This window comes from Ochlerotatus camptorhynchus, unplaced genomic scaffold, assembly GCF_037179485.1.
Source record: "Ochlerotatus camptorhynchus isolate MF236.1 unplaced genomic scaffold, CSIRO-AGI_Acam_v1.1 ptg000055l, whole genome shotgun sequence".
Classification (NCBI taxonomy): domain Eukaryota; kingdom Metazoa; phylum Arthropoda; class Insecta; order Diptera; family Culicidae; genus Ochlerotatus; species Ochlerotatus camptorhynchus.
Window position 1 is genome coordinate 1,058,638 of NW_027040545.1, and position 13,412 is coordinate 1,072,049.

At 39.3% G+C, this 13,412-nt stretch overlaps 1 protein-coding gene across 9 annotated transcripts in view; it reads left to right on the plus strand.

The window, feature by feature from the left end:
• The window catches only part of LOC135717368 (uncharacterized protein CG43867), a 546,523-nt gene that overhangs the window by 241,339 nt on the left and 291,772 nt on the right, over window positions 1-13,412 (plus strand). The gene's annotated exons all lie outside the window — the stretch shown is intronic.

Below are 13,412 nucleotides of genomic sequence, written 5' to 3' on the forward strand. Positions count from 1 at the left end.
CCCTTTATGTTACATTCATTTGTTTGAATAACACACAGGGGACGAGGAAGAATTATCCGAACTTAAACGCCGAACATTCGATGCCTCGTTCAAGAACAATAACCAAGACCCAAAAGTCTTATTTCGGCTCTAAGTCCTAGGAAGGATGCTCTTGTTTTGCATAATTTGCAAAAATAAATCCCTCCGGAGATACATATCGTACCAAACCGGTACAATCGAAGGCGAGCAGTGAAAGCAACAATCGTTGAATATGTGACAATATTGTTCTAGCAATCAAAGGAGGCGAAGCGGTAAAAAACGAATGAAGAAAAAATCCAATATCTTTCATTGTCCGATAGCGCCCGTCGTTGCCTGGGAGGAATGCGGTCGTCTCCTTCGCTGTTCCAGAGCCTGCTTAGTTTTATTGCGATTTCTCGTGTTTTATGTTTTTTGCTTATTCTCGAACGGATTGCAAACAAACGGTGATGAAATATCTGTCCCTCAGCACGCAGTTAATCAAAACGGGACTGCTGTATGTCGGTGTCCCTTCCGGGCCGGGGTATGTAGAATTGCGGTTTTGGGAATATAATCTCGGCTGGAAGAGGGGTGCATGCTCACCAAAGCTTTTTCAGCCAGTGTCCTCGTTCAGTTCAGTGCTTCAACAGGCTGCCTTTTCTGACACAGAACCATTTCAAATCGTTCGTTTATTCCTTCCAATATTTGGGTTCTAGCAGTCCGAGTAAATCGGAAGTGGAATTGACAACTTGATTTATCCGGAATGCGCAAATGTGCTTCCTTCCCAAACTTGGGAAGCTGGTCGGAAAATTCGACTATTTTTTTCATCCATTCACATCAAAGCTGGCGACCCCACTTCCGAGCTGATAATCGCCTCCTACTTGGATGGATGAAAATAGACCGTCTGTCAACCACCGAGCAAACATATTGACTGCCAAAGAAATGAATAACATCCTTCGATTTTGCTTTCACGTGCCGCCGTCATCGGATCAGACATTATTATCCTTTCATTTTTCTTGTTACTTGATTATTTGTGCGGGTCGTAGAAGGACGAAAATAAAATTGGGTTAACTTGGACAACGAAGGATCAGATAGAACGAAAAAAGAAGGGCTTGTTGAGCCAATTTCACGAGGAAAAAAAAGAATCCTTGTTCATATTTTCCCTTTTTCCTCTGGTTGTTTTCAAATGCAGAGAAAAAAAAACGCTCCAAACCATATCAAATGTAGATGATGCTTCCATTGCCTTTTTCCGAAGTCCAAATCGATGCGTTCAGTCGGTAGAATTGCCTGGAGCTCGAAGGCTTGGTTTCGCGTTGCCTTCCTCTTCCGAAAGCCACAGATGGCTGAACAAGACATCCATTCCATTTGCACAATTACGCAACAAATTTTCTCGTCTAGTGCAATTTATCATTCGGATTGCGGAGTTTTTGTTTACCGTATGTATGTGCGTGTGAGTGTGGCAAAAACCAGGAATATCTCATTTTCTGCCGATTTTCGAGACAGACAAAAAGACCCTTAGTAACACACGCACACACACATACAAACAAACATGCATGCCGGCTATAAATCGCTCCGGTAGGCTATTAAGGGTTCCCATAAATACACCGCTCATCGCTTGGCTGGGGGTGCAGCCAAATCCCGACCTCTGAAAGGACACACACTGGGTACTTCCGGAGCTGATCCTCGAGAGTGCTTCTGGCTTTCTGAGCTTTCTTCAATTTTTATCGCCCGTCATAATTCACAAATGTGGGGGAGGGGGGAGGGGGTGTGCAGGCAGATGATGGCAGACTGACGGTGTCGCCCAACGACCGACGAAACAGTAGGCCAAGATGAAAAATGACGGGATAAAAACAATTACATACATAGTCGCTTCTTATTCTTCTTTGGTTGAAAGCAACAAACAGAGCTTGCTAGATAACGGAATCTAGGTAGGTCGTGGAAAATGAGATAGTTTTCGCGTATTAAGGTACTAGAGGATGTGGAACAACATTTGCATAGTTTTCCTACAGAATAAGTGGAAACTTGCGTGCATACAGGAAAATTTTAAGAACTTCAGACAAGATCCGATAACTTCTAGAAAAATTGGAAAACTTTACTGTCGTTAGCCGCAGGTTAGTCCCATCTGTATTTTTATCAATTTTGAGTAAGCATCATTATTCAGGTTATATTTCTATGTTTTTTTAGCTGTGCTCAGTGTTGGCAAAATCATCAATCAAATGATATTTTTCCGCTTTCATACGCTCTCAATAGCACGGGTGATATTGGAACAAAATATCATGCATGATATTGATTTTACAAGCTCCTTTGATATTGCGAGACTATTCACAACGTGCAAAAATCAAGCTGAGAGTTGACTCGACACAAAAATTATTCCGTTGCACATCGTATTCTTAGAAAGAGAAAGTATACTATGCTATCTCTTTTTACTGTTCACCGATGGCAGACACGAAGTGACTGCTGCCAGCCGTTATGGAAGTTTCGGTTGCGTTCGGATGTAAAACAAAAATCATTGAACTCAATCTCAACATAGTTTGTTGAGATTCGCAGCTGGTGGTAAAATTCAGTTTTCAGGAAAAATATGAGTACCCCAAATAAGATCAACAAGCTTCTAGGAAATTCTGAGAACTTCTGAGAAAATCAGCGAACTTAAGTAATATTCTGAAAACTTTAGAAAGGATTAGCAAATTTCAGTAAAATTATTAGAACTTCAGAGAAAATCAACAAACTTCACGAAATGTTGAGAACTTCAAAGAAAATCAGCAAACTTCTGGAACATTCTGAGAACTTGAAAAAGATCAGCAAACTTTAGGAATATTCTGATATCTTCTGAGAAAAGCAGCGAACTTCAGGAAAATTCTGCGAACTTCTAAAAAAAATCAGCGAATTTCAAGAAAATTACAATAATTTTAGATAAGTTCAGTAAATCCATGGTACATGAAACCGATGAATAAGTCTGAGATCTATAAATAAATTGCAATGCCTCAGAGTCTGTTATTTTGAATATTTTTAACAATTTTGACGTAGGATTACGTCTTTCGGCAACATATTGGGGGTGCAATTTCAAAAAAACCAAAATCGACCGCGGGACGAAAATAGGTCAGGTTTTGACCGCATATACCTCTGTCAATAGCAGATGAATTTTAATTCTAAACAAGCCAAATAATTGGGAATTTATCTACCAATCTGCTAAATTGAACACTTTATTAATTTTCAATAGGTCACTATTGAAAAATACACAAATGTCCAACTGTTGCAATGGTGATCAAAATTATCACCGATTACCTGTAAACAGCGCATTCCCTAACACAGATTTAAAAATCGAATTCGATCCTGTCTCACTGAACGGTGCTCATTCAATCACCGTGTGTGGTGGTGTCCGGTCGTCAACGTCAGCAGCAGCAGCATCAGCAACAGCATTGCTTTCAGCGTAGCGTGTGGCGTTTACATTGTTCTCCAGTACATCACGGGCTGCTCTGCCTGTGAGCTGCAGAGCCCACATGAGCACCCATAGAAGGAGGAAGAAGCCGCTGGATCGAAATCAGTTTCCTCGTGAGTAGCTGTGGGTCATCTATGCCAAGCGTCCAACTTTTGCAATGGTGATGAAAATTATCACCGATTACCTGCAAACAGTGCATTCCCTAACACAGATTTAAAAATCGAATTCGATCCTATCTCACTAGAAGGTGCTCATTTAATCACCGTGTGTGGTAGTGCCCGGTCGACGGTGTCCGCAGCAGCAGCATCAGTAGCAGCAGTTTCGGCGTGTGGCGTTTACATTGTTCTCCAGTACACCACGAAAGGCAGCCTGAAAGCAGCGAGCATCCATAGAAGGGAAGAAGAAGCCGCGTCGCGATCGATATCAGTTTCCTCGTGAGTAGCTGTGGGTCATCAATGCCTAGCGCGTCAACCTTGCTCCAAACAATTAACAGCTCGCCAGCCTCATCCTTGTTGAACACCCTAATAGCTCAGCATTACTCAACCATCACGACTAAACGGTCCTTTTCAGGACCACCACAAATTTGTTAAAGAGTATGTTTTGGACATTTGTAAAGGTCATCAATCGGATGTCAGTTCCCGCAAGAAGCTAATTATCAAAGCTCAACCTGGTCTATAGAAGGTGTGGAATTGTAGGCCTGAACGTATTAGTGCAATTCGTTTTCACTCGATGTTCATTCCGCTTCGCACGATTAGTTTCATTCGTTTACTCAATCACCCTTGTAGTGACGTCAAAAAGTTTGTTTCGATCGACGCTTACATAGGAAATTTAATATGGATTATAGAATTTCTTGTATGTTACCGAAATTTATGAATGGTTAGTGGCAGATGTAGAGATAATTAATTGAGATTAATTGATTACTTAATTACCACACTGTATACCATGAAAAGAAGCCTGTTTGTGAGTTTTTGCCTGTTTTCTAGTAAGGAGATATCATAAAAAAAAACAAATCACCAGCTGGTATTTCCCGGCGGCTTTACAAAATAATACAATCAAACAAAATCATCATGCAGAGCTAGCTAGGATTTGTTTTACTTTCACAAATCCAGCTGAACATTGCATTAGGTCCTAAGTAACATTGATCGATTCTCTTCGTCGACTTTCTCTTTCTCTTTAATAACTTGAGCATAGAACCGTTTCTTGATGTGTTTGTCGTATAAGATGCTAGATAAAAGCTTCTTTTATCGATCTGTGTGCTGAAAATACCTGGGTATATCTTTACATGGCCGTGGGGATGCAAAGAGAAAGTGGACGAAGAGAATCTGTCAATGTTACTTAGGACCTACTTGAAATTACATACGTCAGGGCTAGATAGCTCTCCACAGGATTTACAAAAAAAAAACCAAAATCGACCGCATTTCGAAAATTCAGGCATAACATTTGATAACGGCACAAAAGCATTTGTAAACAAACTTTCTAAGGCCCTTTACACGCGAACCAAAGTACGCCCACGCAAACCAATACCACTTTCGGAAAGGTGATAGTTGCCCCTATCCGATGATGTTGTTGGTTTGCGCGAGCATACTTTGGTTTGCGTGTAAAAGGCCTTAGAAAGTTTGTTTACAAATGCTTTTGTGCCGTTATCAAATTAATGTAAGGCCTGAATTGGTCTCGGCTGAGGGGTCGGTCATCTATGCCAAGCGTGTCACCCTCGCTTCAAACAACATACAGCTCGACAGCCTCATCAGTGTTAAACACCCAGCTCAGCATTACTCAACCATCACAACAAAACGGCCCTTCTCAGGACCACCTTAAATTTTTTAAAGAGTATTATTTGAACATTTGTCGAGGTATCCCATCTTAGATTCCTACAATCAATTTTCGCATATTTCTCATTTATGGAACAAGCCCAAAATTCCGTGCGTTTTGTGCAAGGAAATGCGTAATTACGTCATCATAAAACGAAGCTTTTCCATGATACCGTGATAGCATGCTAGACGGTACCTATCTTTATGCCTTTTGATGCAAATTTGAAGCCCCTCCTATTAAGAGAATTATGCCAAAATCTAATCGTGCCGAATTCTCTTAGTAGGAGGGGCTAAAAATTTGCATCTAAAAGCATAAAGGTAAGTACCGTCCGGTATGCAGATTTCATTTTCGAATACCAAAATTGATGGGCAGTTCAATCTATTCAAATTTCTACAATTGTACGAAATCAATTTAATATTTACTATACTTTTGCTATACTACCTTTCGTAATCCTACGTCAAATCTATGGTCGTGTCTTGGATACAACCTCTTACTGTTTTTTTAACGTTGAAAACTTTTCACGTCACAGAATCTTGAAAATTTTTCCATTTCTGGTATTTTGAATATGCGTTCATTGAGGATTTTTCCAAATTTAAGATCTTACGTTTCTTATATTTACACTTTTCTGGCATGTTTAGTCGGATTATTTTGAACAGCTTTCTAAAACCAGCATGTCGATATTTGTTCTTAATTGAGGTCTTAGAATCCGTGAATTTTTGTTGGAACTTTTCAATGTTTGAAATTTGAAGCTCATCTCATTAGATCTATGCAAATTTAAGAAAGAATTTTCTTAGGATTATTCCGAAATGTCTTAAAAATTATTTACTACAGGATTCTCCTTAACAATCGCATATTTTTATCCGGTATTCTCTAGAAATTTTCTGCATAACAGTCTTGTGTATAACACTTAAGGAATTGCCTGCAGAAAACATTAACAATTTGCTTAGAATATGCCTTGGAAATCTTTTGGTATGCCATTTAGAATATATAATAGTATTATACCAAAATTTCTTTGGATATCACCTCAGAATTCCCTGAGAATCATTCTCAGATTGTCCATGAAATTCTTCTCGAAGTGCCATAGATAGGATCTCTTGGAATTTTCATGGAATTCACTAGAAACTCTCCTTAGAATTATATTGGAAATTTCTTGCAAATCTTCTGGAAGACTACTCAGAGTTTATGTGCTTATGTGAATATGCTTAAAATGTCCTGCCAAACTTTTCCGGAAACTCCTTGACATTCCCGTAACGATGGACAAAAAATTATGATTTGTGAAAAAAAACTCATATTTTTGGAAAGATATCCAAAATTTTATTCAGTTACTTTTTTGACTTTAAAATGAAATTACATAAAATTTTGCTAGGACACCGTGTTTGAGATGCAGCGGTTTGAACGAAGTTTTTTTTTAAATATTGATAGTTTTTGACCAGTTTTGAATGTATTTCACGGTTCTCCAGTTCCGACAATATACCCAACATGTCCATCACTTTTCTATCTTGACTTATAGCGAAGACTACAAATCAAGAATACTGGCAACTGTCCCCTTCTCCCATACAAATGTCAAACGTCACTGATAACAGCGCCAGGGTTACTTCCACTCACTTGCTATAAAAAAAATGTTTTTCAGAATTTTGAAATCATGAGATGGTATAGTGATAATTAGTACTTGTAAGTTACAAGATGAGGACGTGAAGTATGTGTTTGACACATAAAATCTGTCAATATTGCTTTCAGTGCGTCACAATCAGCAATTTTACGACTCGTGAGTGCTCACTTTGAGTGAACGCTCACGAATCATAAGATCGCTTATTGTGACGCTCTGAAAGCAAAATTGACAGGTTTTATGAGTCAAACACATACTTTAAACCCTCTTCTCGTTACTTACAAGTACAGCATATCATTATATCATCTAATGATTTCATAATTCCGAAAAATATGTTTTTACAGCAAGTGAGTGGAAGCAACCCTGAACAGCGCCTCTGACAATCAAAGGTGGCTCCCATGGTAACTGAAATGAACACGAGTGTTGACCGGTTGGTGAGACTGCTCATTAACAGTGACTGTGTGTGTATGACCTAATGTCATCTAAACGAATAATCATAACACGGTACTCGTTGTTGTTTTTGGTTTGCTCTACAAAATTTCACGGCAATTTGTATCCTAATCACAGCAAACCGGTGGTTTTCCAACTCCAAACCGAAAAATTTGTCAAGGTGGATCAAGTAGAGGATCGAAACCCGGATCGATACTTAGGAAATGGCGGCTTCCACCTCCGTTGAGTGAATTACCGTCATTTGAAAGCTTCTGAAAATTCAAGGATTCAAAAAGAAGAAAGATTCGGTATCTACATCACGATCCAACGGAAGGCGTAGCAGGATCTAATGTTTATGAAAATGAAAATTAAAGATTGAAGGACTACAATCCAAAAGAATATATTTCCATTTTAGATGTTGTCAGAACATGAAACCACCGGATAGTGATCCTCTGTATGCTTTAACAATTCTTAGAATCGACCGACCCCTTCCAGAGAATGATAACAACAGTGTCGGATTGGCCAGTGACATTCAAATGGTCAGCGAGTGCTATGCCAACTTGCCGAGCGTCACAACTTAAATCCCTCCGTTATGGCCAGGTGCCAAAGCCATGCGGAACGGGCATGCATTTTACTAATGCACCATTCGAATGCCCATAAATGCATCACTAAAGAGATAATTCTGAGATAGCAAATTAATGATCGAAGGTCCCCCCATCATTGTGAATGGCCATAGTTTTAATTTTCAAAACAAATTTACTTAGGAATCTGCTCAATTTCAGCTGAAATTTTACTCGTTGTCAGCATAACGCAAAGAGAGAAACGTTTCACTTTTTACGACAATGATAACAAAACCAATAATTGACAGCTATTTATTTTTACTTATGTGTGTTAATAAAAAATAATTAAAAAAATCTGTTTTTGAGAAAAACAATTTTTTAGGTTTTATTTTAAGTTAAAAAAATATAGTGAAATATTTTTAAGAGTGCAATTGTTTTCAATAGTTTCAGATGTTCCCTACAACATTACCAAAGGTATCAAACCGATTGCACAAACATTTAGCGAGTAACAATTTTCTGAAGATAAGCTTACCGTTTTTTCTATAGGCTCTTTTCAAAAATAAGGCTCGATTTAAAATGGTGATCTGAAGACCAGGGCTCTACATTTATGCTCTAAAATGAACTCGAGTTTTGTATCTCTCATACAACGTGTTCAACGCTTCATTTGCCATAACGCCTAGCTAGACTATCAGCAAAAAACGAAAATGATAAAGAAGCACGCTTAGATGGAATATGAATAGCTGAGAATCTTTTCGTCGTTGCTTTGCTTATCGGTTTCAATGTAAGTAACGTCGAATTTCTAGTTAAACGAAACCTTGTTATGGCTTTCAATCAAGGTTGCAAATACTCATTTCAGCTAAAACAATGTTTTTTTTTTTTTATTATGAAATAATTAGATGCTATGATCATATTTTGAATAGGTAAGATACAAGAAAAGGTTGCAAAGAATGTGTTTGACATATTAAACCTGTTTATTTCACTTATTGCGAGTCACAAAAAAAAATACAAAAAATCTGTTTTTGAGAAAAACAATGTTTAAGGTTTTATTTGTAATAAAAATATATATAATTATATATTTTTTAGGGTACAATTTTTTTTATTAGTTCCAGATGTTCCCTACAATATTACTAAACCGATTGCCCAGACATTAAGCGAGTAACAATTTTATGAAGATAAGCTTACCGTTTTTCTATAGGCGCTTTTCAAAATTAAGGCTCGATTTAAAATGGTAATCTGAAGATCAGGGCTCTATATTTTTGAAGCTCTAAAATGAACTAGAGTTTTGTTTCTCTCATACAACGTGTTCAACGCCTCATTTGGCATTACGCCTAGCTTTACTATCAGCAAGACACGAAAATGAAAAAGAAACACGCTTAGATGGATCTTTTCGTCGTTGCTTTGCTCATCGCTTTCAATGTAAGTAACGTCGATTTTCTAGTTAAACGAAACCTTGTTACGTTATCAATGTTCACTCGGCTGTCGACAGAAGCAGGCCACTCTCGATGTGTGTCACGCGATCGTCTGTTTACTCGGCAGCAACCATTGTGTGGTCCTTCTCATTGTTCTTCGTCTGCAGTTCTTAAGGTCGATGTCGACTTTGGAAAGCAACCGTTTAGTGATGAGTGTGTGAGTGATGACCACGTTTTGCGTCCATTGCTGTAATGGAAGCGCTCTGCCCCATCACATCTTTGCTCTGCCCGAGATGGTTTTATGACAGGTAGGCAGGAGCTCACGGTCTCCCAGTGTGGGTAAGTTCTTTGCCGTTAATGTTCACGAAAAGTTCGCGGACGCATTTGCACAGTTTTTAACCTTTTTCATACGTCCGGAAGGTGTATGCTGGTCACAAATGTCGTGCCAAACTGATTTCCTACGCAATTAATCGATCTTTGATGTGAATTTTGCTAATAAACACGATGAGCATTTCTTATAGCAAAACTTGCCATAACAAAATGAGCATAGTTCATTTTAGTAAACAAACTAACACTTCTACCTTGTGTGTCACCTATGTATTAAGCGCCAAGCGCTCTGCCCCTCGTTGGCGATATTGCCATACAATGAACCCACTGGAAGCGTATCCCGTTCTGATGGAGGAGGCTTATTAGATAGCGGAAGCTAAAGTGTTTATTGTGTTGTACCTTTTTGACTATAGTTTCAAGATGTTTTGTATAGTAAACAAGAATACTCGGCTCTGTAGAGTTAATTCAGTTGAAGCGCAGCCGAGTGAACACTCTGATGTGTTTCATGAAAGACAAAACTATCAAAGTCGAGCGCTCTTTTGCTCGTCCGTTTCACCGAAGCTTGATAGAGTGATGGAGCGATGGTAGAAAGAGAGACAAGCGATTGAACATTTGTTTGTGCACACCGACTAAGGTTCTAGAATGCGGCGAAGCTGTTCGACTTTAACAGAAAAAGAAAGCCTGCAGTCTCTTTGTCGCATCGATTTGGTTGATTAAAGCTGATATTGTGCCGCCCTTCTGAAGATGCAAAATAGCGTTTTTGGTCATGAGAAACGTTACTGAAAATTTTAGGCCAATTTAAAAAAATATGAAAATTAATAGATTTTTGAATTCGTTTGAAATCGCGCACTTGAGGAGGATCTCTTAGGAAACTCTTGAAATTCTCCTTCGAATTCCTTTCCAAATTTCTTCAGAATTACCTGGAACACTACTCAGAATTTCTTTATAAAAATATGCTCAAAATTAAAGAAATATAAAATTTATCCGTTCTTTTACTATTGAGAGAAGCTATAGAATGGCATGGTTTCGGGATGTAGTACACATATTTAAAAAAAAAGATATCTATCTCAAAAGTGCTATGAATACGCTGAAATTTCAATCGCTGTGAAATATGGCACCTCGAACGACCGACGCCGGTTGCATTCCATTAATTTGCTAACAGGAAATATTGTTAACGTTCCGCTCTTATGATCAGAACAACCGCAGAGCCTGTGCAATCACGCTTGCCTCGTTGCTGTTGCATTTGCCTTGCCTTGCAGAGTTGCAAAGCCCTCCGGAACTCTTCAAACACTTCACTTCGATGAAAGTGGTGCTAGCTGCTGTGTGTGCATACAAAAGACCTCTCTCCATCAGCGCAGGCTTTGCTCAGGATGTTAATGAAATTATATCGATGCAAATCATTCGCCGCCGTTGATTCGAAACTTAGGCGGCAGCAGGCTGTGTCGCGAGCTTTTCATTTCAGAGTTTGCACCCGCCATGTCACGGCACCTGTTTTCAAAACATACCAGAAACTGTTTCGGTGTAGTACTAGAACGGCACAAACCGCAGAATCAACGACCGAACGAACGACGGGACACATCAAGCGTGCCATGCCAAGGCAAGTTCAATATCGAGTTTGTTCAACCTCGCTCGGTGGCTTGCTTTGATTCGAATGCTGCTCCTTTGTCACCAACCGCCGTCACCGTCGTCGTCGGCAAAGTTGTCGCGCACTCGTGAAAAGCGGTGAAAATTAGCGAAATTAGCTTGGCACGTTCGATGAAGAATGGTGCTCCAAACAGGCCAGGCACCCACCCCCAGTCACGATATTATTTCTAGCTGGCAGATGCTCGTCTTTCAAGCACCGATACCTTCGGTGGGGAAAATCTTGATTTGATGGAACGATAGCTAATGGAAATGGGATTGAGATCCAAATTAGAACGTCTGGAGCAAACTCGTTAGAAATTAATTAATGGAATGATCGCACCTGACGAAAGTCAAAACTTTCCGAATCCAGCACCCCTAGTGTGACCCAGATTTATCAAACAATTTTACGCCCGTAAAAAACGACAAAATCTCTCCAATAAATAGAGCTCTTTATGGTCCCCCCCTACTCCATTCGTTGGGGTTATTCGAAATTTATTGATATTTCCAGTGCAACCATAAGTCTCGTGTCTCCAACAGTTGGAGTAATTTTCCCGAATGAATACAAAAACACCGAAGGGAAAAACTGACACAATGTGGCACAAACTCCAAACAATTCAAGCAAAGCATAGCAAGCTTTAAATTATATGACCCAGTGTAAATAAATTCCGAGATTAAGATCATCAACTCCACAATCCCTGCCCCCCTCCCGTTGACGGGAAGGGTAGGTTTATAATGGCGGGAAACGGGAATCCACCTCGCTGCGATGATTAAGCGGGAGCGCTTTCGACACGCACATGGTGTCCCAAGTGAGCTGTGAAAGTGACCCAATTCCAGTGCCGAGGCGATAAAAAGTCCTGTTTTATAGACGGATCCGGACACTTCCTGGACCTGATAGCGACCAGTCAGCAGCATGTGCCAGAGTGGAGGCCCATTCTTCATTCATCGTCTGTCGATGACGGATGGATGGATGGATGGATGGATGGTTGGGAGTACACGCAGCAGGCTAATGAAGAATTTGAATTTTATGTTCTTTATGGCCAGTAAGTTCCCAAGAAGTGAGCGTGCTATGCGTAGTAGGCTGTGGCGGAGGTGGAGTGAATGTGTCATAAAAAAGAAAAATATAAACATGGGATTCAAAAGATTGAAAAGACTCTAGCGGATGGAAAATCTGTGCACATCGAAGAAAGGTTAGTCTTTTTTTGGGAAGCAACAGCCGTTTGAGATTTCGGTGATGTTTTCAGAGAAAGGCAAATCGGATGGATTGATTTTTTTATGACATTATCGCTGCTTTTGTGAAACTTGGATTTTTTAAACAATTTACGAGCTGTTGATTCCCTATGGTTTGTAGAAAAAAAAATCACTTTTTTCCGTTGATCAAAATAAAAAATTAGTTTATAGCAATTACTATAATGATTATAAGCAATTATATCTCATTGCAGATCAGCTAGATTATTCATAGAAAGTAATATAATTGTCTTATTTTTCTTTTACAGGTAAGCGGATTGTTTTAACTTCTGAACGTACATCCAAAAGTGAGTTGTTAACATAGTTTATTATATTCCATTTTACGATGAGTATACTTTTCAGGAGTTCTTCATATCTTTACTTTCAAAAGATCATACATTCTGTGGGAGCTTTCAAGCCTGGATTTTAAACAAATCTGCATATGTGTTTTGCTCAATATTTCAGTTTTTCTGATTTTCTGACTGGAATTATGTGTATGGATCCAGAATCCGTTTCCGTTATAATGAATTCTAAAAAGGTGGGGTCATAGCGTTTTTGATTCTATTTGTTGAGCAAATATTCCTTGATTTGTTTTCCGTCGATCTTGTTTTCCGTGCTGAGCACCAATGCTACCGACGCCAGGAAGGCAGCTCCCACACTTGGACCCTACCTATCGACCCATCAACTCATGAACCGGGGACCAACGGCTTTACTTCCCTTTCGAAGGAAGGCGTTATCAGAGATGTTATGCCACAGAACATCCCGGCGGCGCCGACTGGGATTGAACCCAGGCCTGCTGGGGTGAGAGGTAACTACGCATACCACTACACCACCGGAGCCGCTAAATTTTGCTTTTATTCGCTATGAGTATCCATCTTTTAAGTTCAACTTGAAAACAGAGTAATTGGGGATTTTATGATACACTTTTAGAAGCCTAAAAAGCAACAATATATGCTTTTTGCTCTCATTTAAAACCTAAAGGTTTTATGGTTGCT